The 23,667-nt window shown below is 38.3% G+C and overlaps 1 long non-coding RNA gene across 1 annotated transcript; it reads left to right on the top strand.

The window, feature by feature from the left end:
- Positions 1–2,392: 2,392 nt before the first annotated feature.
- On the top strand, positions 2,393–4,943 carry LOC128598505 (uncharacterized). Its single transcript, XR_008383638.1, has 3 exons — positions 2,393–2,477; positions 3,593–3,651; positions 4,870–4,943. It is a non-coding gene; the product is annotated as an uncharacterized LOC128598505 (long non-coding RNA).
- The last annotated feature ends 18,724 nt before the right edge of the window (positions 4,944–23,667 follow it).

Raw genomic sequence — 23,667 nt, forward strand, 5'->3', positions numbered from 1 at the left:
CACTAGTTTTATAGATCGTTTGACACATTTTAATCACACTGGTTAACATAGCCTTCAATCCTAGGAAACTTTTCAAGCAGCTGTGACTACAATGGAGAATGGAATGCCTCGACAATGTCCCTATATGAATTATCCTCTTCTGAGCTACAGAGCACACTGGTGTGCCCCATGAGTCACGTGCAAAATGGCATCCTATGTACCAAGCATGCTGATTTGCCTTTGGTTATTTGTTGCTATTATTCAACTGAATTTGCAAAATGTCTCCTTCAGGCAGTAGTTTCAAATATGTGCTTTCAGATGCTAGTTATTTTCAAACTATTCAGAAGTTAAGTGTTTAGAAGTCAAAAGACTTCTCTGGAAAATAAAGTAAGATAAGCTTAAAATTGCCATTAGGTTGTTTTATAACTTGTTTGATTTCATTTTGATAGTAGAGCTTGGAGACAGGACATCATATATTAATTGTGAGGTCATAGGAGGAATGCAGATTTTCTTTGCAAAATATAAAATAACTAATCATATGAGTTTCTTAAGGAGGAAACTCCTGATCATTTAATTTCTTGTCATAAAATTCAGTTTGGGTGTCTTGAATTTTATAGCAATACCTTCGCTTTTTTTTTTTACTGTTGGGGATTCATTGAGGGTACAATAAGCCAGGTTACACTGATTGCAATTGTTAGGTAAAGTCCCTCTTGCAATTTTACATCCATATAGAGTTCTAATTTTTCTATATTAAAATAACAGGAACTCTAAAATCATTGACATTTTAGAACCTAGAAATGATAGATGATGAATTAGGGAAAGCAAGAGAAGTTAATAAACTGTCATCTCTCAGCTTGAGTTTGACATATGCAGGATATACAATGAGTTTTTCCAAAATGAAGACACAATTTGAGCTACTTTGGACAAGATAAATTGAGAAAAGTTAGAGTTTAGGAAATAAGCATGAATGAGAACTACATAATTTCCTTATATCATCTTTCATCAATATGAACTATTTTAAACACAAAAGCTGGTCACAAATAAACGCTGATGCACACTACCCAACTTAACAAATCTCAATATTCTGCCATATCTGAAACAGCTGTGTGTGAATGTGTATGACCGAATTACAATTTGAGTTAAATCTCTCCGTGCCCTGCTCTCCTTCCAAAATCCATCTCTCATCCTTGCTGGTCTGGTTCTGAAAACTGTCAAGTTGTCAGTGCTCTTTCATCCTAATCAGAAGCTCAAGGAAGGCAACACTATTCTCAGTCTTTGGTTGGAGGATTTTGAGAAAACCATGTCAGTTGATGTATCAATGATTCAAAAGTTGTACACAACCCCTTCTGAGTTGACTTCCTCTGTACAGCAGCTTAGTGTCATGTAATTCGAATCTGGCCAATGTGGCAAGGAGGAAGGCAGACCTGAGTGTGAGGCTCTTTCCTCTGTACTTTCCAGGGTCCTAAACCTTCATGTTCTTTCTGACTAGTTTATGTTATGATGCTTTCAAACACATTTTTCAAAGTACTTTATCCAGACTGTCTTTTTGTTTTCTGAAGGAGAAATTGGTCCGCTACAGGTTAGTTCACCACAAATAGAAGCAGAATTCCTTTTAACATACACTATGAATCACTTTATTTTAAAGAAGAAAATCTAAAATTATTTCTGTCTACTTCTTGAAAAGTATAAGGACCTTAACTTGCTTAAACTACCAGTATTCGCCCTATCAACTGGTCATCAATGCCTATATTTTTTGTAATGTTAAATAAATAATGTTTATTTTTCTTTCTCAGTAAAACTCTTGTATATTTTTTAATCTCTTTTCTTTAAGAACATGGCCAGATTATGATTGAATTTACATTAATCCAAATTTCAAATATGAAATTGCTTCTCCTCAAGCATTTTGACCTATAAAATGGCAATTTCATACAGTTTGAGATAATAGATTTTATCTTGTTTTAAACAGAAAAAATTATTCTCATTATTTTTACTGTAAATAAATAATTTACCAGCATGTTTTTGAACATTTGAATCATAGCGTTTTTGGTATTACTCTTGGTTCACTTGTCTTCTTGCTAAAATGCATTCTTTTGGTGAGGCCTAAGGTAGAAAATTCTGCAGTCTTTGTATGTCTAAAATGTCTTTTTTTTTTGGCTAAGAAATTTATCCAGAATGAAGTACATAGTGACAAATAATTTGTTTTTAATGAAAGAGCAGTTTGAAAATATGGAAGACAGAATAATAAGAGGCTTTAAGATATAACAATAAGAATTTCAGAAGTATGGAAAGAACAGTAGTTAAAACAATGGTAGCTGAAAATTTTCATTTTTGACTATTGGTTTTTGACCAGCCCAAGGAAGGAGAAATAATCTGAGTGGAAATGGTGAGGAATGAAAGAGACAAGAGACAGGATGGGATCAGAAGGTCTGATGCAGCTGATGACTGCAGCCAGCACCAAAATGTGGAAACAGCTTTATTTATGAAGTATCTTTAACAAGGTAAATCTTAACACCTGGGGAAAATATTAACTTTAAGGAGAAAAAGCTGTGTTCTTGCTGATAATAAGGGATGTATACATGGGCTACATGACTTCTGGCAGGTGAATAGAATGTTTGTTGTTAAAGGAGGAGAAGCCGTTGGGGGATTGTTCCTTGAACAATCCAGACTAGGGGGCCCTGCCATCTCACAGCCTCCGTATTCCACATGAATGGATTTCTAGGACTGGAACCAGTGATAGTACTTGTGGCTTTGTAAATGGCGCACCTGAAGTCATCCAGATCCAGAACCTCTGGGATAGCATGAGTCTTGGGAGGAATAGTTGGATTTGGTACTGGAACGTATGAAAAACTAGGTGGGGCACACTATTTCAATGTGGCCCTGGGGAGTTCAGTTATCTGAGTATTAGTCCTCTCTTAAAACGTTGTGTCTGCATGTGCTGAGACAACAAGCTACTGAGACTTGTGGGTGGAGGGAGCCCACAGATTTGGACAGTGATACCACCTGGCAATGAGAAGCAAGGAAGTAAAATTGGAGGGAAATACATGAGATATCAGTATTCTCTCTTCTTAGGTTTGGAAGACAGAGAATTCTACATAAACAAGGTTTTTTAGAAAACCAAGGGAGTAGGGAGGCCCCACACAGAGATACTGTACTTCCTGCTCATCCAGAAGTGGCAATTTGAGCTAGTTTTAATTTCATATGAGGAAAAATGTGACTATATTAGAATTGTGAGAATTTATAGTGCAATTTCATTTTACTTACAATGGAAAAAATTTGGTTTTCTCCTTCCCTGTCCTTCTGTTATATACTTTTGCATTACAAATCTTTCAAAACCTAGAAGCATGTTAACAGCCATTTATTAGTCTCATGGGTTCTGTGGGGTAGGAATTTGGATAGGGCACATCAGGAATTGTTTGTCTCTGCTATGCAATGCCTTCAGTCTCAGCTGGAAGACTCAAAGGCAGCCACGGGTGACTCATCAGCTCAGGGTGTCTCAGCTGAGGGACAGAATTAGCTGAAAGCTTGTTCACACTCACTTGTCTGATGTTTGATGCTGGCTGTTGGCTGGGTTCTTAGCAAGGACAACTACACATGGCCTCTCTTTGTTGCCTAGGCTTCTTACCAGCATGGTGGATAGTTTCCAGGGGCAAGAGTCTCAAGAAAGAAAGCCAGGTAACCCTTTTGAAATTAGCTTTAGAGATCGTACTTATAATTTCTACAACCTTCTATTTTTGTTTTGAGACAGAGTCTCACCTTGTTGCTCTTGGTACTGTGGCATCATAGCTCACAGCAACCTCAAACTCTTGGGCTCAAGTGATCCTCTTGCCTCAGCCTCCTGAGTAGCTGAGACTACAGGTATGAACCATAATGCCTGGCTATTTTTAGGGACGTGGTCTTGCTCTTGCTCAGGCTGATCTTGAACCCATGAGCTCAGGCAATCCACCCACCTCAGCCTCCCAGAGTTTTAGCACCATTCAATTTTCTGAGGAAATCACAAAGTCATGTTCAAGGTGATAAGAAACAATTTCTACCTGTTATTGAGAAAGTACCAAGATTGGCCAGGTGCGGTGGCTTATGTCTATAATCCTAGTGCTCTGGGAGGCCAAGGCAGGAGAATTGTTTATGTTCAGGAATTTGAGATGAGCTTTAGCAAGAGTGAGACCCTATCTCTTCAAAAAGTAGAAAAATTAGCTGGCTGTGTTGGTGCATGCTTATAGTATCAGGTATAGAGGTGGAAGGAGGAGGATCACTGGAGTTCAGGAGTTTTAGGTTGCAGTGAGCTATGAAGATGCCCTTGCACTCTAGCCAGGACAACAGAGTAGCAAAGTTGGATAAGAGAATGTGGAACCAGAAATATTATTGCAGCTATTTTTAGAAAATATCATCTGTGATATTCTTCAGCTCCATCCCAGATTAAACATTTTAGCTAAAAATGAACTTCTTTTAATGATCTTTCATTAAGCAGACTAAATTCTTAAATGTATTAATAACACAAAATTCACTGACATGCTTTGCTGTTCTCTTCCTCAGCTGCAGCACTTAACTTTGCAAATCAATATTTCTGGATAAAATATTTGGTAGTAGACAATAATAGATAAATCAATACATCAACTATTGTTTTTGAATGCACAAATATTTAAGATAAAATATCATGAATACAGTACTTTCTCTAATAAATAAGAAGCTAAGATATAACAAAATAAAAAATTCTAGTTGTTAATATAAGATTTCTTTTGCCTTATTTCTCTCATCTGATGTGGGAAAAATTGATTTTTTTCTCTTCTTACCTTTCACATCAATGGAAATTTAAAAGTTAAGTCTGCTCTGCATAAAGTAACAGTATTTATGTTATATTAACTTTAAAATTCAGTCTATATTTTTTTCCTTCAGTTATAAATTCCTATTTATTTGTTCGAGTCAAACAAGTCAGAGAAGACTGCTCCAGATTTCCAGAAAGAACGACAGCATGCTCACTCCCTAATATGACCAAAAAGAATGAGAGGAAGTACATGGGAGTAAACGGTCCATCAGGGCTGAATCCACGGACAAGTCTAAGTACATGCACAAAATCTGCGGAACATACGTCAGATACAGCACAGTTTCAGCCAAATATGAGCAGGCAGGTAGTGAGCACATATATGTAGTGAAGGAAATAGAAATATTATTGTAACACTAAGTATCACATTTAGGATCTGGAGTGTTTATTTTACAGTTTTTGGCTGGGGCTGGATTTGAACCCACCACCTCCAGCACATGGGACCAGCGCCCCACCCCTTTAAGCCACAGGCACCACCCTGGAGTGTTTATTTTAAAAATGTTTCCTAACTTCGTTTCTTTTTCTCAAGAAATCTGGAGACACTGCTATAATTAGATTCTGTCTACCCACTGTGCAGTATATTTGATATTAGAGAGTATATTGGTTGGGTGATTGACTTCTCCTTCTTCCTTGCACTCCTGTTCCTTCTCAAATTAGTGCATTAAAGTAGACTTTGTCCAAATTTAGTTTGAATCTAGCAGCAAGATTCACTTTGCCTTTCCCAGTACCCAGAGAATGTAGAGTTTTGTTTTTTGTTACAGTAAAACTTTTATTTGCTTGGATCAAAATAATAAGAAACAAAAATTAGAATAATCAAATTCTTCTAATGAAGTAGACACAATTAATAAATTAACTGCTAGAAGAGACTTATTTTAAATTTCTGTTCAACCTGCAGGAGATGTGATGCCAGGTCTTATCCAGCCCCACCTCCTAGTCTCTTTCTATGGCAACTGTCCTGTGTCATGTAAACAGATGTTCCCAATAAAACATCTTTGGTCATCGATGATTCTTATCCATAGTCTGTTCTATTTATTACAGTAAGAAAATGCCCAGTACATTATGTAAATTAAATTAACTAGAACAAACCACTTAATGAGTTTTGTGTTTAATGACTTCCTTTTTGCTTATAATCATAAAGAGCAGTAATATATATATATATATACCCAAATTATTTCAGGCAGTTTACAATAGGTGACAGATAGCACATCTTAAGGTAAAGCGCCAAGCTCGTTTTGCTGAATTATGATATCAATAGCTCATTTATTTCAATCTCCTACATAGCAATTTTTACTATCTAGAAAAAGTTAAAAATGAAGCAAAATAGTGATTACAAATCAAAATCAGGTGTCACAAAGTTCTAATACCACAAAATGTTTATACTCCTAAGCTCATGCTGCTTCTTATACAGGTGAGTCCCTCAATTGAATTTATACAAAATTCTGACCAATTTGGTTATGAGGCTTTTCCATGTAGCACAGATTTGAGGCTATACGATATGTGTTTAGTGGAAAAGTGTGCATTGTAAAAAGTGAGAGCTCTGGCAGGCAGAAGATGGGATGACTGATAGTTTGACAGTAAGGCAGGAGATAGAGATACTACAAAAACAGTCTAAAGGCTGTGAAACCATACAACCTACTTGCTTTTCCAGACTCTTAGTGCATTAGACGTAAAAAGCATGGGCTTGCAGTGCTTAAAGATAAATGTCAACTATCTGAGAAATTAACTAAATTCTTCAACAATGTTGGATAATCCAACTATTACTGCTCTTTATTCTGTACCTATGAATATTTCAAAAGACCTTACTTTACTCTTCTGCTATTTTATTACGTGGCTTTGATTTGGTTATAATGGGTATTTCAAAGGAGGAAGTAAAACAAATGGATTTTAATTTAGATTATTTTGGTCAAGCCTCTTTTAATTACAGGAAACAGATCTATGTTAAAATTATCTGAAGTGAAAAGAAGTTTTGTTGGTTGTTATTTTTAAAGTATGCCAGAGAAAATTCCCAAGCTTTCCAGACTCCATAAACATCAAATGGAGAGAAGTCATTTGGCAACATAGGTTGAAGGAAAAATGGAACATAGTGTTATATGATTCAAAGTAGGAAAGGTAAACCCTCTAAGTACAGTAAGAGTTAGGTTTTACTTTGTAAGACTAGAGTCGAACATATAAATAGGAGGAGATACATTTCCTGTGTTTACCATCTGTAGATATTTGGGAGATAATTCATCCTCATGATGGTCAAATCATGTTTGTTTTTTTTTTCTAAACTCTCCTTTGGCATAAAATAGCCACAGTCTTGAGTGAAACAGTTGCCTCTTCCCATCATCATATCCAGGAGACCAAAGCTCTCTCATCTTCTCTCATCCCAAGGACAGCCAGTGGACACTGAGAAAGAGCAGCAGTGACCAATCGGAGAGAAGAGCCAGTGACACAGAGGGCTTCCCAGGGTGAGAAATTCTCAAACTTTAAGATGACTCTGACGCAGAGACAACTCAATAGGAAATGGGAATCCTAGAAGCAGGAAGTACAGTCAGAATATGTGGAAGGGAGAGAGTTTGGGGACATAAGAAACAAAGAGTCAAGAATAAGGGAGAAAAGGACTTAAATCCTCCATCGTCTCCCGCTTCCCTCCAAAATGAAAATGTGTCAAACGGTCTATGAACCAAGTGTATGGTGCCCCATGATCATACTAATGTATACAGCTATGATTTAATAAAAAAAAAAAATAATAACACATATCCAGGGTGGCTTTAAGAAGTTGCCTAAGTTTCAGGGCGGCGCCTGTGGCTCAGTGAGTAGGGTGCCGGCCCCATATGCCGAGGTGGCGGGTTCAAACCCAGCTCCGGCCAAACTGCAACAAAAAAATATCCAGGCGTTGTGGCGGGCGCCTGTAGTCCCAGCTACTTGGGAGGCTGAGGCAGGAGAATCGCCTAAGCCCAGGAGTTGGAGGTTGCTGTGAGCCGTGTGACGCCAGGGCACTCTACCGAGGGCAATAAAGTGAAACTCTGTCTCTACAATAAAGAAAAAGAATAGATAACTGGTGGCGCCTGTGGGTGAAAGGAGTAGGGTGCTGGCCCCAAATACAGAGGTGGTGGGTGGCGAAAAAAACTGCCCCCTCCTCAAAATCATTTAGTTGAAAGAGTTCTCCTGCGGACCACCCCGCCCCCCCGCATATGGCAAAGGTGGCGGGTTCAAACCCAACCCCAATCAAAAACTGGAAAAAAAAAAAAAAAAAAAAGGGAAGTTGCCTAAGTTTCTTCAGTAAAGCCAGACAAGGCAATTTCCAAGCAGGTAAGATCAGCTCTCCCCTCTGTGCTTGTGATTTCTTTGTAAGTTTTAGTTACTCATTGAGAAGAAACTCTAAATGACGGCCTTTGAGCTTGTTCTTTTTAAAGGATCTCTACCTTGGATGAAGTGCATCTGCAATGGTAAAGATAGTACAAAATATCCCCCCCCCAAAAAAAATGCTTCTAAAAAGTGTATAGTGATTATTGCATTCTATTGTGAAGATTTCCTAAAAATCTTCAGTGGCTAGACATACTTTAGTAGGTATTAGAGGCATTGAAGGAAATTTATGAGTTTCCCCAATTGATCTGCCAATGGACCCTCCAAACCCCCTCTGCCATGGGCCATAAACCCAGCCATTCTCCATGTGCACATGTAAGAGCACTTTGAGAGTTGCCTGATAAGCTAAACTTGGATAGGGGCACAGCTATGCCAAGATGCTGAATAGCCTCCATACTAGGAGACTTGGCTCTAATGTAACTAAAGTTTGTAACATAGTCCAAGAGAGAACAGGACCTTAGAATGGGCACATGGTCAGCTCCAGAGGCACACAAACCGGAGTGGCAGAAAGGCTGACACCAACAGCACTCATTGGGTGCTCTCTAGAAGTGAAGGTGTCTTGTAAAGACTATGGGAATGTGCCATCATTCTTGAGGAATTTCTCCTTTGTGGAGCTGGACACATCAAGCTATTAAAATGATGCCTTTCAAAATTATTATAATCGGTGGGTGCGATGGCTCACGCCTGTAATCCTAGCACTCTGGGAGGCTAAGGCAGGTGGATTTCTTGAGTTTAGAAGTTGGAGACCAGCCTGAGCAACAGTGAGAGCCCATCTCTACTGAGAAAAAGAAAAAAAATATTGAAAAACCTAGCCAGGTGTTGTGGGTGGCACCAGTAGCTACCTGGGAGGCTGAGTCAAGAGGATGACTTGAGCCCAGGAGTTTGAGGTTTCTGTGACCTCCACGGCACTCTACTCAGGTTGATAGTGTAAGACTCTGTCTAAAAAAATAAATAAATAAAATTGTTATAATTGTATCACTAGCTGACCTTATTTTGACTTCTTTTCTCTAGCATCTTCTCACCATAGGACTTTCCATTTAGCTTGCTTCCGGGAGAGAGTGTGCTGGGCGGACAATGCAGACATCCACCCTTCGCAACAGTTGTAATTCTTACTGTAAATTTATAAATTAGCATTTTGATTTATATTCTTTATACTTTTGGTAGTTGGTTGAGTATGAGTCATCGTGTTTGAATTCGATCAACACTGCGGGATTGACATAATCAAGTTCTGGCTTTGCGAGGGTAAGAGGCTGACCCTAGACTTTTGTGAATTAATCATGGTAAATCTTATTTGCCAAGGGGAGCTTTGGTTCACTTCTTTAACTTAACTCCCTAGCATGCTTTTTGCACTCCTGTGTGGCACATTTTGAATGCTATCTGACATTAGAATCAATTGTTCATACATCTATCTTCCTTCCCTATTAGCCTGTAAAATCTCAGAAGGCAGGAGTGTGTATTTACCTCTGTATTTGTGAGAGCACAAATACTATGTCTGCTACTCAGAAACTGTACAATAAAAACATGTTTGCTGTGTGTGGTAGATGGTGCCTGGTTGTTTTTAAAGGTTTATGTGTGAAACGAAGCATAATTTTTTTTTCCTTCTAATGTTTAGGGGAGTATATCATGGTATCATTAAAATATCATCTTTCAGGAACTTTTACGTTAAAAGTCTTTTCATAGGCAAAATTATCCTTATACAAGTAGGATTTTCCTGAAAGTATCAGTAAGCTTTTAAGATTTCAGAGAAGTCTTTGATTTGCTTCAAATAGGTTGTAATAATTTAAGTGTGGAAATTGGAAATGGGAACTATTTTCATGTACATGGCTTTATTTCAAAAACCGTTTTTATAAAATAGTTAGTGGATCCAAAACAGTCTTTGTAAATAAAGACCAATGATACAATGAACGTCTGTGTGCCCAGTACCTGGTTTAAAAAGAACACATCATTTTCTTTAAGATCCTATGTGCCCCTTCACAATTCTATCCTCTTTTTTCTTCTATAAAGTATCCTGGATAGCATTGTCACTTAATTAAAAAACAAAAATTAAAACACAATTCAATCATTATTGATGCTTATGAAGATTCTTGGCCAAGCTTAAAAGTTGAAGTTGAGGGTGGTGCCTGTGGCTCAAAGGAGTAGGGCACTGGCCCTGTATACGGGAGGTGGCAGGTTCAAACCTGGTCCTGGCCAAAAACTGCAAAAAAAAAAAAAAGTTGAAGTTGATTTATGATTAATTTTATGATTATTGTGCATTGGAAGAGAAATAATTAGCAATCCCAATTTCCTAAGATATGTTTTTTATTTTTAGGATTCATCCAAAACATGGTGACGGGAAGAGACCCCAGTGTCTGTAGAGATGATTTGTTATCCTCTGTAGGAGGCAGTATGTGAGTGAATAAATGAAAGTTAAAGCTTAAAAGACACAGATCCTAAGATTTACATCGAATAAGTAATTCATGGGATCAATGTCTCTAAAATAGGGGAACACAGGAATAGGGGATATGTTTTCCATGAACTGATACTGAGATGATGTGACTCTGGCTGGCTAATTCTCCTCATTATCCTGTTAGGTTACAGATCAATGAAGTGAAAAGAAATTGGCAAACAATGACTCTTGTTCTGGATAGGTTTTTGGATACCCCGGTTCTAGGAAATAGGAAACATCTCTAAAAGTTAGTATATGCCAATTGGGTTATATTATTGTAAGATAAAAATTGCATTTAGTTTCTTTTATAAAAAATATGGAATTAATGCTTTTTCTGTAAAAAGGAATATTAATCCATTAGTTAAGTCTTTCTTTTTAATGGATTATTTCTGTGTGCCTGAGATAATCTTAAAACCTGGCCCAAGGGATAACAAGCCATACCAGCAGGTTGGTAAGGGAAAACACATTACTGTAATGGATTTCAGTAACTGTCTTCAAGAGGGGAACTTTAATGGTTCTGTGGGCCATCACAGTGTTACTTTGAAAGCACAGTAATGGAAATACACAAAGCTAAAGGGCTGTGGTTAGATACATTAGGCTCCTTGAAAAGGGCTGCCAGTCAGTAAAAAAGTACCTCCATCCAACTTTGCTACCTCCTATGTTATGCCCCAGAAATTAAGTAAAATTGGTTTAAGACTTTGAAGCAGCAAAGTCTGTTGTGCTTCAAACAAGCTTTGTTTGGGGGGAATTGTTGTTTTGTTGCTAATGCATTTACACAGCACCTAGGAAATTTGAAAGAACAGTGAAACCTAGATTTGGAGGAAGAGGTCTCAGAATCACATGCTGGGTGAAGTGGTGCCTGGGATCAGAATTATTCTTTCTAGAACTGCTCTTATGAGCTCAGAAACTAGAGATGATGAATTGGTGACATTTTAAACCAATTGAATTTCATGAGTTATGGATTCATGGACTTGGGGCAAGGATTTTATCTGTGTGATTCCTTTGATTTGTAAGACATCTGGACTATAATTGTCTTTATCCTGCATATTACTTATTATTAAAAATGATTTGTGCCCATAGCAATAAAATAGGCTGTACAATGAGAAGTGACATTTAGAAAATAATGCTTGGATTAAATTTAACTTTCTGAAGTCCAGAAGTATCCTATCCATAGACGGTGACATCTGCATGAGGTTTTCCTTGGGATATGTTTGGCAGTATTGATTTACACACTTCCTCTCCCTCTCAACTTACTTTCATTTGTCACATGGAAGTTGGGGGAATGGAAAGATTAATGCTGATAGTTGTAAAACTGCAAGTGAAATTTGACTCTTTGGTGACAATATTCCCTCCAAAGTTCTAAGACAACACTATTTTCCCCCCTGTAAAATAAAGTATGAAACTCTCTACTTCTTTATTGTTTAATTTAATTTTATTATTATAATAATAATTTTTTTTTGAGACAGAGTCTCACTTTGTAACCCTCGGTAGAGTACCATGGTATCATAGCTCACAGTAACCTCAAACTCTTGGGCTCAAATGATCTCTTGCCTCAGCCTCCCAAGGAGTTAGAACTACAGGTGCCCACCACAAGACCTGGCTATTTTTAGAGATGGGGTTTCACTGCTGCTAATGCTGGTCTTGAACCCCTGGGCTTAAGCAATCTGCCTGTTCAGACTCCCACAGTGCTAGGATTACAGATGTGAGCCACCATACCCAGTCTGATACTCTCCACTTTTAAATTTGTTAGAACTGTAAGAAAATATCTCCCCATTTTGGGGCCCTATGCCATGCTCTAGCCTGTGTCGTGATGTATCATCTCTCAGATTAGCTTCCAGGAAGCAAACACTCTGACTGGTTTTTGATTTAGCAGAAAGACTGTATCAGTGATTCCTTTTTTTTTTCCTTTTTTAGAGATGGGGGGGTCTCACTCTTGCTCAGGCTGGTCTCAAACCTGTGAGCTCAGGGCAATCTACCTGCCATGGCCTCTCAGAGTGCTGGGATTACAGGCATGAGCCACCATGCCCAGAAGTATCAGTGATTCTTAAAAGGCAAGTTTGTTCATCTCAGGCCCAGTTTGACAGCCTTTGGCACCTTCCTGTTGGCATTGAGGTAAGACCTGTAATCCTAATGTGGTCTCTTAAGACTGGGCAGTTTCTGCAACCTGTCAATCTCTCCAGCTCATTGCCCACTGGACACTGATCTTCCCAGGTCCTAGGAAGCCAAACTCTTTCTTGACTTGGGGCTTTCACATATGCTGTCTCTTGAGAAGTATAGACCAGAAGGTAGTCTATCACATCAGAAGACAGAAATATAAGTTATGCCCACTGAATTCAATAAAAACACTGGGAGGAGAAAAATTAAAATGAGGAAAAGAAGACTACAGGATATTAATGTTTTGGCAACTACCAGAGCAAGATGAGCCAGATCAACAGTTGGTGTCCAACCAGAGGGAGCAGCGACAATTTAGACAGAACATTCCGAGAGATCATTCTGCTTGCCCTGGGTGTAGCCCACTCCATCTGCTAGTGATAATATAATTAGAAAAGACATGATATGCCAACTTTAAAAAGTTATAGTGGAATCCTAGCCTTGTGGAAAGCTTACTGCTATGACTAAAGGAATTAGGTGGGTGGGAAAAGGGAAAACACACCTTCAGCCTCTGTGCTCTTTCTCCCCAATTCCCCTGGCCACCCAAGCTCCTCCAAGTTAATGAGCTTTCTTTCTCTTTCTTTTCCTTCCTTCCTTCCTTCCTTCCTTCCTTCCTTCCTTCCTTCCTTCCTTCCTTCCTTCCTTCCTTCCTTCCTTCCTTCCTTCCTTTGTTTCTTTTTTATGGAGACAGAGTCTCACTTTGTCACCCTCAGTAGAGTGCCATGGTGCCATAGCTCCACTTTCTTTAAAAAAAAAAAAACAAAACTTTTAATTTCAAAATATGAAGGCAGTTTAAATGTTTTTGCCACATAGATAGCTTTATCATGCTTTAGTCAGGGCTCCAGGTGTGTACACCACCTGAATATTGCTCTTTGTACTGGTTAGGTAGGTTTTTACCCCTCCCTTCCTCTCAGCCTTCTTGATTTCTAATGCTTTTTACTTCTTTCTGTGTTCACATGTGCCCATCAATTAGTTCTAAATTATAAGGGAGTACATGTGCTGTTTATTCTAGTATTTTTGAGATATTTCACTTAGGATAATGGTCTCCAGTTAATCCATTACTTTCATGGCTGAGTAGTTCTTCATGGTAAATGCTCATGTAAATGAAGAGAGGAAGGAATGCTTATCCTCTTTTGATGGGACTGCAAACTAGTACACCCTCTACAGAAAACAGTATGGAGATTTTTCAAAGAACTGACTTACCACTCAATTCAACAATCCCACTACTGGGCATCTACTCTAAAGAAAAGCGGTCATTTTTTCAAGAAGACACCTGCACTTGAATGTTTACTGAAGCCCAATTGCAGAGATGTGGAATCAACCCAAATGTCTATCAGATCATGACTGCTACAAACATGCTACATGTGTATGTGTACCATGGAGTGGAGTACAACTTCCTTTTTTCTCCCGTTGTTTCTCATCCACCTTTTATTCTTAGTAATATCTCTCAGTTCATTACTTTCCTGGAAATTATCACCATTTTACTGGGGTGTTTATGTGTGTAGTGTTCATCTCCTGCCCTGTAGGACAAAAATCCACGAGGACCAGAATCTGTTTCATTTGCCACAGAATCCAAAGCATTTAGTACAATGCTCACCACACAGTAAATGTCCAAAAATGAATAAGCACATTCTGGTTATATCAGTTAAAAATGTTTTATTTATAGATGAAAGAAAAACCCATCTCAAACTGATTTAAGCAAAAAGGGGAATTGTCTGGTTTACATAACTGAAATGTCAGGAGGTGATGTTGGCTTAGGGCACATTTGACCGGAAGCTCTGATGATATGATGGAGGACTTGTTATTCGATCTGGTTTATAGCTAGTTTATCTGTGCCTCCCCACTTTGCTTTTCAGGGTCTTGTTTCATCTACCAGCTCCACGTGATCACACACTGCTCTTCCAGGCTCTTCCTTGATGTGAGAAGAAGGAAGGCCCGCAGCAGCGTTAGACTATGGGCACTCACACTTCGTGGTCCAGAGTTCCAAAGAGGCCTTCTGCTAGTAGCTTCCACAAAAGAAAGACTGTATCTGTTTGCCAGGAGGCCCAGGGTATGGGTGTTTGACTCTCGCTGGCTTTGATTTTGTTAAACACACATTCATAAATGAACCTCTGTGACCAGGAAGATGAGATGTGATAATTAAATTAAAGCAAGTTAAGTTCAACTGTGAATAGTGGTCTGAGGCTAATCTTATCCAAATGACAAGGTTAAGAATGGGAGAGGGTGAATTTCTCCCTAGGAGAGGGCTGGGTGGATAAAAGAAAAGGTATGTGTTGTATGGTGAATATAGAAAAGCACTAGTTTCATTTTTTTTTTTTTCTGTCTCATTCCTGTTCTTTCAACAGTCTGGTTCCTGATCCACATTTTACCAAGACATTTGATGCTGCTGCTGTGAGCCCCATTGCAGACCCACAGCCTCACATGGACTCTCTTGAGGTCATTGTCTCTCTGGCTCTCTGCTCCTGCCTAGGCTCGTGTTTCACTTGGGTCGCTATCTATCTTGTAACTTTTCCTATCTCTCTATCTCCCTCTTTTCTTTTTGAGGTACCCTAATTGAAGTGTTGTATTTCAAAGGGTCTAATATCTTACCTGAATGAGTATGAGGTAAGACAGAATGACAGGTCAAAGCCAGAGAAACTAGATCAAATAACAAGTCCAGAGATTGGATTCAGTGTTCAGAACTAGAAACAAGATCTAAAAGTGTCAGGAACAGGCAAATGTTTGGATGGATAGTAGAGGACCTACACAGTTGCCCTCTGTGTCCAGGGCTTGCCTTCATGGGCTCCGTGAAGGGGGTTAATGGTGGTTCTGTACTGACTTAGAGAGGCAGGTTTTGGTGGGCGTCCATCTCAACGAGTATAATGACCCAAATTGTGTACCTGACCTTGTGTGTTTGATTTACTAAATAACATTTTTATTTCCTACCCTTAGTTAAAATGTTAAAAGACCTTAGTTAAAATGTTAAAATGTTAAAAGACACTAAACATTTTTATTTCCTACCCTTAGTTAAAATGTTAAATGTTAACATTTAAAAGTTAAAATGTTAAAAATAACATTTTTATTTCCTATCCTTAGTTAAAATGTTAACAGAGTTAGGGTCTGCTTGACTCTGTTCATAGCAATCCCTGTTTGGCTTTCTCCAACCAGACTGGATGTTAGGCAGGAGGTGAGAGCCTGGAAGAACCAAGGGCAACCAATTATTCTAAGTATTAGCTTAATACTCTGGGCTCAGCATTAAGTTATTTTGATGGCTTGACCATGATCTTTGGTACTAGCTCTGATGAGTGGGCATCTCCCTTCTTCCTAGGCTGTGGTTCTGCATTTTATGTACCTGTTATGGTGACAGCATTTCATGGCTTGTCCTGTGCTGAGCTTTGTTACTATTCTGGTTGGTTTAAATTAATTAATTTTTAAATTGACAAATGAAGAACTATATATATATGTGTATATATATATATTTATGGTATACATTGTAATGTGTCGATACAGGTATACATTATGGAGTGACTAAATTAAGCTAATAAACATTCATCACCTCATGTGCTTATCATTTTTGTGATGACAACATTTAAAAGTGATTCTTTTAGCAATTTTCAAGTATACTGCATGTTTTTTTTTAAAGGTTTGTAATTTTTTTATTAATATTAAATTATTATTTAATTATACATTAATGTGTACATTAATGCGATCATGGGGCACCATACATTTGTTTTATAAACAGTTTGACACATTTTCATCACACTGGTTAATATCCTTCCTGGCATTTTCTTAGTTACTGTGTTAAGACAATTATATTCTACATTTACTAAGTTTCACATATACCCTTGTAAGATGCACCGCAGGTGATGGGTGGGATTACATACTGTGTGTTTTTATTAACTTCAGTCACCATACGGTACAAAAGATCTCCAGAACTTATTCCTCCTGCCTAACTGAACTTTTGTATTCTTTAATCAATACTTCTCTATTCCCCATCCCACTGTCCCCTTAGCCCCAGGTAAACAACATTCTACTCTCTATTTCTGTGAGTTCAAGGCTTTTAGATTTCACATTCCTCCAGTTTCATCTATATTGTTTAAAATGACAGGATTTCCTTCTTTTTTAAGGCATAATAATATTTAGTGTGTATATATAACACATTTTCTATATCCATTCATCCATTGGTGATTCCATATTTTGGCTATTGTGAATAACGCTATAATTAATGTAGAAAGTGAAGTATCTTTTCAGTATTCTGATTTAATTTCCTTTGGGTATATACTTGGTAGTAGGATTTCTAGGTTATATTTGTATGGTAGTTCCATTTTTAATTTTTTGAGGAAATTCCATACTGTTAATGGACTGTACTAATTCCATACTCTATAATGACTATACTAATCTATATCACCACCGATAGTGTACAAGGGTTCTCTTTTCTTCACATACTCACTAACATTCTTTATCTTTTGTCCTTTGGTTAATAGCTATCCCAACAGGTATAACCTGACACCTCATTGTTGCCTTAACTTGCATTCTTCTGGTGATTAATGTTCTTTTCTATGTCTTCTTTAAAGAAATGTCTATTCAGGTCCTTTGCCCATTTTTTAAATTGGGTTATTTATTTTCCTGCTGTTGATTTGTTTGAGTTGTTTGTATATTTTGGACACATGATTTGACCCCTTATCAGGTGCATGTTTTCTAAATATTTTCTCCATTTCAACAGAGTGTGTCTTTACTCTGATTGATTGTTTCCCGTGCTATGCAGAAGCTTTTTAGTTTGATGAAACTCTGTCTATTTTTACATTTGTTGCCTGTGATTTGGGGATCATACCCAAAAATCATTTGCCAAACAAGGGTCAAGAAACTTTTTCCCTGTGTTTTCTTTCTTTCTTTTTTTTTTTGAGACAGAGTCTCACTTTATCACCCTAGGTAGAGTAACGTGGCATCACAGCTCACAGCAACCTCCAACTCCTGAGCTTAGGCGATTCTCTTGCCTCAGCGTCCCTAGTAGCTGGGACTACAGGCACTTGCCACAACCCCTGGCTATTTTTTTGTTGCAGTTTGACTGGGGAGGAGTTTGAACCTGCCACCCTAGGTATATAGGGCCAGTTCCCTACACACTGAGCCACAGGTGCTGCCCTTTCCCTATGTTTTCTTCTAGTAGTTTTATAGTTCAGGTGTTATATTAATTAAGAGTTTAGCACATTTTGAGTTGACTTTTGCATATTGGGTGAGATAAGAATCCAATTTCATTCTTCTACATGTGGCTACCCAGTTTTCCCTTTTATTGAAAAGACTTTTCTCTGCCCATTGTGAGTTCTTGGCTCCTTTGTCAAAGATCTGTTGACTCTAAATGTAGGGATCTGTTTCTGGGCTCTCTGTTTTGCTCCATCAGTCTATATGTATGTTTCTTTTTGTCAGGACCATGCTGTTTTGATTATTGTAGCTTCGTAGTAGATTTTGAGATCAGGTAGTATAATGGCTCCAGCTTTCTTCATTTTGCTCAAGATTGCTTTGGCTAATCAAGATCTCTTGTGGTTCCATATACATTGTTTTATTTCCATGAAAAATATCATGGAAATTTATATAGGGATTTCTTTGAGTCTGTATATTGCTTCAAGTAGTATAGACATTTTTACAATATTCTTCCAATCCAAGAACATGGATATCTTTCCATTTATTTGTGTCTTCCTCAATTTCCTTCATCAATATTTTATAGTTTCTAATGCATAGATCTTTCATCCCCTTGGTTAAATTTATCTCCAACTATATTTTTTCTAATGTTATTGTAAAGAAGATTATATTATTAATTTCTTTTTTGGATAGTTCATTGCTAGTGCATACAAATGCTGCTGACTTTTGCATGTTGTGTGCTGAGCCTTTTGTCTAGTAACCTATGCAATACTCTGGTCCTTCTAGAACTGAAGTCATGACTTGCTCTTGTCAGTGCTCTTAAAAGCTAAGAGCTTGAGGGTGGCGCCTGTGGCTCAGTGAGTAGGGCGCCGCCCCATATACCGAGGGTGGTGGGTTCAAACCCAGCCCCGGCCAAACTGCAACAAAAAAATAGCCGGGCCTTGTGGCGGGTGCCTGTAGTCCCAGCTGCTCGGGAGGCTGAGGCAAGAGAATCATATAAGCCCAAGAGCTGGAAGTTGCTGTGAGCTGTGTGATGCCACGGCACTCTACCCAAGGGCAGTGAAGTGAGACTCTGTCTCTACAAAAAAAAAAAAAAAGCTAAGCGCTTGATACTAACTGACAGAAATAAGGATCTTGAGCCTAAACCTGAGGTTCAAGCTTGGCCAAACAAACAAACAGCTGTACATCACAGTGTATTTAATGAGAATCTTTGGAAGAAAAGAATCTGATTACTAGTTCAACAAGATAAAACAGTAGGCAGATGTGACATGTGTATGTTACAGTAGCTTCTGTGCATGTTGAGAGAGCACTTTAGGAGTGGAGTGAGAAAAAGTCTTACTTTTGTTGTGTTTCTTGTTGACAGGAATTATTTCTTCTCTTGAATGTAAGATGATTAATGTTTAATCACACAGGAATGTAAACTTTGGGAGGCTTGTGATGAACATGAGTCTTGTGAAGATGTTTGCTATAATAAATTGCACTTAATGGCAAAATATGTAGATTACGCTTATTATAGGTAAATACATTTTTGTCTACTTAAGCTATAAATAAACCATCTGTGGTAATTACTCCACAACTCTGTCAAAGAATTCACTTGTTTAACATAAGTTGATTAACCCATTGCTCTATAAATATCATGTAGGTTAGTTGGTTAGGCGTCAACTTTCAAATACTTTTGTCTTGTCTTCCTGAGGCCTGATAGAGATGCTATTGTAAAATTCAATGTGTACAATGCCTTGTTCTTCCATGCTGAATCCCTACCTGTTTGTCTATCTCCATGTCCAAATAGTTCCTATTTACTATTTGCTGAAACTGGGATTTACAACCTATCAGGAATAATTAGTTCTTATAACTTCCTTTTAAATTTAAGGAAGGGTCCTTTATCCTCCCTGCTGAGCTGCTCTTTCTCTATCCTGGCCTTGGGACTCTTCCTTCGGGTACGCAGTCATCCTCATGCCACCATCTCTCCCAGTCTTACCACTATAATTAATGGCAGTAGGTCTACTCAGAAGAAGTAAAAAAATTATGTTTCTCTTTCTAAAACTAAAACTAAAACCTAAATTAAGCTGTCTTTTGTAGCTGTGTGGTTCTTATCTGATTTTTTTTTTTTTTGATGAGTTAAAAGAAATTGAATGGAGAAGATGCTCAATTGACACAAACATTTTAATACAACCTCTGTAGGGACTTACACCTGACACTTTTTGGTCACTTGCTCTTAAATTTCTGAGGGCATGAGTTCACGTGAGAATTTATTAAAATTCTGGGTTCCTCCACAGATAGCAGTGAGTGTTAGATGGGATTTGAGAGCTTTCTTATATAAACATTTCTTATTATTCTATTGTAAGTGGTCTGGAGTCCACACATTGAGATATATGACTATGGTGAATTAGAGAAATTCACTGAAGTTCTTTCTAGTGTGTAAGGCAGAAAAACATGTGCTTTAGACTGTCTCCAGATTGATAATTAAAAGACTGATCAAGGGGAAGAAAAGCATCTTTTCAGAGAGATACCAGGCATTATGTTGGTGTCTGATATAAATGGATATACCATGAAGATATTTAGTTACTGAGTAATAGAAACTTTTAGTTGACTTATTGCCTGATGGAAAAAAACAGTCTCATTGTCCTTATAGGAAACAAAGATTTTCTTTCGCTGTTCACAACACTAATTCCCATAAATATTGGCTTTGTTCTTAATAGAAAGATTCTTAAAAAGAAAGGTAATTCTTTACTGTAGTTCTAATTTTAAATCACTCTGAGATTTTTTGGATGCGTTCCAACTTGTTGAATATAAAAATAGCACTTAGGAAGATAGTGCTGTCATCCATTCATCCATCTACCCATCCACCCATTAATTCACCCATCCAATCATCATTCACATACTTATCGAACATCTATTTTGTGCCAAATCATGTACTAGATAGACATAGGGAAATAGCCAGGAACAAGAAAGACAATGTAATTCTGACAAGCACAAAAAAGAAAAAATAGAAAGTATTTCAAAAGCGGGATCTAACTGAGAATGTGGTGATGGAATCAGGGAATGAAGATTGGGGAGTACTTTTGAAGGATTTCCTGATGACATAATATTTAATCTTCAATCTTAAGGATGAAAAGGAGTTAGGAAGGAGGAAATCTTCCTTTGTGTGCTTGGTGTGGGAAGACACCAGACCTATTCAAGGAGCAGAGTGAGGGAAGTCACTAAGGGAATTGGTAAGGAGTCAAAAGTTGAGGCTGGAGTGGTGTGTGGGGGCAGCTCACTGGGACTAGGTGCTTTATGGCAACACTCATGTGTAGAGAAATACCTGTGAGCCAGCTCAAGGTGAGGAATGACAGGATGGTGTTTTCTTTCAAAAAGGACAGATAACCTGCTGATACAGAGAAGGAGTTGGCAGGGTGGGTGGTGAAAATGAATGTAGTAGACATGTCAGGAAGCCATTGCTATGGTCTAGATGAGCAATGGTTATGGAGGATTCTATAGTGATGATAGTGGAATTGGAAAGAGTAGATCTGAAACATAATTTGAAACTTGATATATATTAGACAGGCAAGAATCAAGAGAGTGTGACACAGTTCTCTAGGGTACTGGTTTGAGCAACTGAGTGGGGGGCTGTGCATTTTGCTAAGGATGGAGATATTGATGGAAGTGTTCATGTAGGGAGCTCACACATTTAGCTCCTGCTGAGAGTTGCCAAGTAAGGAATCTAAAACTCCACAAATGAGTCACACATATAGACACAAATTTGGGAAGCATCAGTGACTTACAATTACTGAAGTCCTGGGATTGGAGGGACTCACTTTGGAACAGAGTAGAGATGGGGAAGCTATTGAATATGTTGCTGAAAAGGGATCCAGAGAATACAGGGAAGGACTGACCTCTGAGAGGCAAAGGATGTTTTTGCTAATACTAAGAAGGAAAGAGGGAGAGATGGATAAAGATGCAGGTAAATTTAGAGGAATTTTTGTTTGGGTAGGAAGTTAAGGGCTGCTTAATAGATTCGACTTTCTCTTTGAAGTCAGGGGTAGAGTTATCACCTGAGAGTAAGGAGGATACTGGAGGTTTGAGAAGAGAAAAGAGGGCTGAAAAGTAGTTCTTTGGGGATCTGTGCCAAAACTCTCATTTGCCTTCTTCAATATGGCTGCCAGCTCCTCCAGGGGATGGCCCAGCACTAAGAGAGCTAATTTCAATAGCAGTGCTTTGATGGAAGTATTTAAAAGGTATATGTTATTTTGATCCAGTATTAATTTTTTACAAGGCTTACTTTTTTAAAGAAACTCCAAATATACTGCCTTTTCTCTGCCTAAAATGCCTTTAGTGACACTTCAAGGTGATCAGCACTGAATTTTAGGCTGCTGACTGAGAACTGTCCATTTGTGGGGTGTCCTTGCTGAACACACTTGCCCTGAGAAGGTGGTCTTTGAATTTAGAAGCAAGAGGGAGGCCCACAAAAGACCCCATGAAGACTTGGAGGTGAACCCATCTTTGCTGAAATAACAGTTGGCTTCCTACTTAAATAACGACCTGTGGAGAGATACAAAAAGAACTTTGACCTAGAGTTAATTTTACCAAAAACTGGCGCTTGATGATGCTTAAATGCCCTATGGTTTGATTCTCTCAACATCTTCTCTAGTTGAAGAGTTTCATGGTGAAGCCTTTGACTGTTATGTTTAACAGCTGCTCCTAAATAGTCAGGATGTGAATTGATTTGAAGCCAAACTCTATAAGTGGGATTAATGTCTCTGTCTCTGTTTTTCCATCCCTAGTGCATATTTAACGAAATTATCTTTTTCTCTCTTGATTTTATTTACTCATTAGCTGTGTTGTAATGAAGATTCCGCAATGACTAATTCTTTGAGCTCACAGGAGGTAGGTTGAGACACGTCAGTGCAGGCATAATGCTGGAGTGAGAAACAACTTTCTGTTTCTCTCAGGTCACCCAGGGTGGTACAGAATTACAAGCTGCCATTTAAACCCAAGGAAAAGCCCCCTTAAGTTTGTAGAAGAAAACACCATAGAAGAGATTATGGAGAAAATAACTGGTTCTTTAGTGCTATGAGCCCTGTAGCAGTTCTGAAGAGATGGAACAGAATTTAATTTACTGAAGGCAAACCCAGGGAAAACTACTCAGGGATGGTGAACGTTCTTGCTTTTTCTTTTCTTTTGCTACATGGTTATTTTTTTCCCCACTACTTACCTTTCTCCAACCTGCTGTAAGAGGGAAAATCTGCTTTTCTCCACTGTAGAGTCACAAAATTTACCCCAACCTGTCTGTTTACACAAAACCTTCAATGTTTGCTTCTCCTAGTATCTTTAGATCCCATATTTTGTTATTCTCTCTGGTTGCACTGTGTTCCTTCCTTCGCTCGTCCTTTTCCTCACTCTTTTTATCACTCACAAAGATCTTAAAACACCACAATCTCTTCCCAGTATTTCCACCAGGATCATGGTTCTCCCAGAGGAAGGAAAGCACCTTAGAATATCTGAATATGAAATAAGGTGCTTAATATGTTAATATTACGAGTATTTGCTTCTTAAAAGAGAACCACACTTAAATTTCACAACAATAAATAGAGGTGGAATTTCATGCATTTTTTGGCCCTTGAGTTTGGATCATGGGATGTTTTAGGACTGCATGTTCTGCTTACATTCAAGGTTAAACTCGACATATACAGAGACTCGTTCAAACTACATGAGTCTTTGGCCATGCTCTGTCCTTTTTCTCAGGGCCAAGACCTCTGACCCTTTACTAGTGTAGAATCCCCCTGAAGAATAAAAGGCATGCTGGTCTGGGAGCCTGGCAGCACTGCTCTGCTGGCCCTGACTCACCGTGGCTCCC

Source organism: Nycticebus coucang, chromosome 11 (assembly GCF_027406575.1).
Source record: "Nycticebus coucang isolate mNycCou1 chromosome 11, mNycCou1.pri, whole genome shotgun sequence".
Classification (NCBI taxonomy): Eukaryota; Metazoa; Chordata; class Mammalia; order Primates; family Lorisidae; genus Nycticebus; species Nycticebus coucang.